Source organism: Danio rerio, chromosome 3 (assembly GCF_052040795.2).
Source record: "Danio rerio strain M-AB ecotype USA chromosome 3, GRCz13ab, whole genome shotgun sequence".
Lineage (NCBI taxonomy): Eukaryota > Metazoa > Chordata > Actinopteri > Cypriniformes > Danionidae > Danio > Danio rerio.
The window spans coordinates 44,169,211-44,172,500 of record NC_141023.1 but is presented as its reverse complement, the minus strand read 5'-3'; positions in this window follow the sequence as shown (position 1 = coordinate 44,172,500).

Genomic DNA, 3,290 nt, shown 5'->3' with positions numbered 1-3,290 from the left:
TCACCCATAGGTAGAATAAATAACTGTGTATTCATTTGACCATCACCAAAGGTTCTTTTGACACTGCAGTCTTTCCAGAATTATTTTGGAAACTGAAAATGAATCCTCAATTACTTTTTATTTTTCATATCTTTAACTTGCATCATGCGAGAGTGTCTATATTGATACTGGCTTAAATGCTGTTCTAGAATATTTTCTATCTATCTATCTATCTATCTATCTATCTATCTATCTGTCTGTCTGTCTGTCTGTCCGTCCGTCCGTCCGTCCATTTTCAGGCTAGGCTTTCAAGTTGAGATTAGTCTATTTATTCAGTTTACAATTGTGACTCTTCTTAAACCAAAAACAACCAGATGCTTTATTTATGAGCATATATTAGTGGAATATTTGAAGTAAACACTGCGATCAAACTATTACTGTCATGCAGGACTTTTTGCCATATTTTCCATTTGGCATGCATTAAGAAATTCCATAAACCTCTCACTTGTCCTTACTCCTTAATTTCGTCTAATATCACAGCTTGTCACAAACTCATGAATTAAATGTTTATAAGTTATAGTGAAACTGCCGAACTGCAGATAAAGCCAGGCATCCCGCTGATTTGATTCAAAAGGGCCCAACTGTCCCAATATTTATAGGGCCCAATATATAAAGATAGATAGATAAGTTAAGAGTCTTGTGTTAATGTAGCATGTTGACGCTTATAACGGCTCACCACTAATACATACACAGCGCATCTGGAAAGTATTTATATCGCTTCACTTATTCTATTTTTTTTTTCAAAATAGATTACTTTCATTTATTTACTTAAACTTCTACACATATTACTCCATAATGAAAATGTGAAAAAAATATATTTTTTTATTTGTTGCCAAATATATACAAAAATAAAATAACCCTGAAATATAATGTGCATAAGCATTCACAGTCTTTGCCATTGTCATGTTTACCAGTGAACAAACCACCAGATGTCGCTGGTAAACCCTCAGTCATGAAACTACAAATCTGCCAGTTAATGGACTTCAACTTCATACATGCTCTTCACCCACACACCTGCTCACTCATCTAGCTTGATTACATTTGCACACCTGAGGACTTTCAGAGACTGATTACACACAGTATTTAAGCCACACATTCACCCCTTCAGTTTGCCGAGTCTTGTTCACTGTATAGTAGCATTACAACGCGTTTTCCTTGTCTTGTTTTCCTGTTTTGAACCTAGCCTTGTTTATTTAGTTATCCTTGTCTGCCGCCTGCCTTTCGACCTTTTGATTGTTAAACTGACTACGATTCTGGATTGTCCTCACATACCTGTTTGCTCCCGTATGGACCACTGCTTGCCTGAGTGTGAATAAACCTGCATATTGGATCCTACCTTCTGTTGTGGTGTTACTCCCCGGCGTTACAGAAGACTCGGCCACAAAATGGATCCAGCAGGAATTCAACTCATGCGTCTTCGTCAGGGAGATCGCCCCATCGAAGAATACGTGGAGGACTTTATTCAGGTAGCCCACCTTACAGCTTTGGACAATTTGTGCCAGATGATATTTTTCCATGGCGGGTTATCTGAACCTCTGTATTCATGTATACCACTGTACGAACCCCACTGGACATTGGAAAAATACATTGATCTTGCACTGCAAATGAGTGGGTCTCCCTTCACTGTTGGCAAGGTGGAGGACACCCCTAAATATTTTTGGGGGGGGGGCAAAGGACAGCAAGACCCGCTGGCAACGGGGCTTGCTGCTCATTCCACCACCACACACACAGCTCAGAAAATGGCCGCATCTAGTCCTCCAGCTCACAAGATGGCCGACTCCAGTCCTCCAGCTCACAAGATGGCCGACTCCAGTCCTTCAGCTCACAAGATGGCCGACTCCAGTCCTCCAGCTCACAAGATGGCCGACTCCAGTCCTCCAGCTCACAAGATGGCCGACTCCAGTCCTTCAGCTCACAAGATGGCCGACTCCAGTCCTCCAGCTCACAAGATGGCCGACTCCAGTCCTCCAGCTCACAATGTGGTCACAACCAGCCCTCCAACTCACAATGTGGTAAACGCCAATCTGCCACTAGCTCACAAGATGGTTTCCTGTTCCTTGTCCGTTCCTGCCATAGTTCCTGTTCTAGTTCCTGAAATGCCATCAACTGAGCCCCTAGAATGGCCTCCACCACCTGAGTTACCAGAGCTGCCAGAGCTGCCACCGCCAGAGCTGCCACCGCCAGAGCTGCCACCGCCAGAGCTGCCAGACCCTCCAGAGCTGCCAGACCCTCCAGAGCTGCCAGACCCTCCAGAGCTGCCAGACCCTCCAGAGCTGCCAGACCCTCCAGAGCTGCCAGACCCTCCAGTGCTGCCAGACCCTCCAGAGCTGCCAAAGCTGCCAGATCCTCCAGAACTGCCAGTGCCGCTGCCGCCAGAGCTGCCAGAGCCACCGCCACCTGAACCTCCAGAATGGCCACCGCCTCCTGAGCTTGCTGAATGGCCGCCGCCTCCTGAGCTCGCTGAATGGCCGCCGCCTCCTGAGCTCGCTGAATGGCCGCCGCCTGAGCTCGCTGAATGGCCGTCGCCGCCTGAGCTTCCTGAATGGCCGCCGCCTGAGCTTCCTGAATGGCCGCCGCCTCCTGAGCTTCCTGAATGGCCGCCGCCTCCTGAGCTTCCTGAATGGCCGCCGCCTCCTGAGCTTCCTGAATGGCCGCCGCCTGAGCTTCCTGAATGGCCGCCGCCGCCTGAGCTTCCTGAATGGCCGCCGCCGCCTGAGCTTCCTGAATGGCCGCCGCCTCCTGAGCTTCCTGAATGGCCGCCGCCTCCTGAGCTTCCTGAATGGCCGCCGCCTCCTGAGCTTCCTGAATGGCCGCCGCCTCCTGAGCTTCCTGAATGGCCGCCGCCTCCTGAGCTTCCTGAATGGCCGCCGCCTCCTGAGCTTCCTGAATGGCCGCCGCCTCCTGAGCTTCCTGAATGGCCGCCGCCGCCTGAACTCCCTGAATGGCCGCCGCCTGCTGAACTACCTGAATGGCCACCGCCTCCTAAGCTTCCTCAATGGTCACAGCCTCATGATCCAGGGCCACTGCAGTTCCACGCTCCAGGCCCTCCGCAGCTCCACGCTCCAGGCCCTCCGCAGCTCCACGCTCCAGGCCCTGCGCAGCTCCACGCTCCAGGCCCTCCGCAGCTCCACGCTCCAGGCCCTCCGCAGCTCCACGCTCCAGGCCCTCCGCAGCTCCACGCTCCAGGCCCTCCGCAGCTCCACGCTCCAGGCCCTCCGCTGCTCCACGCTCCAGGTACGCCCTCGCTGCAT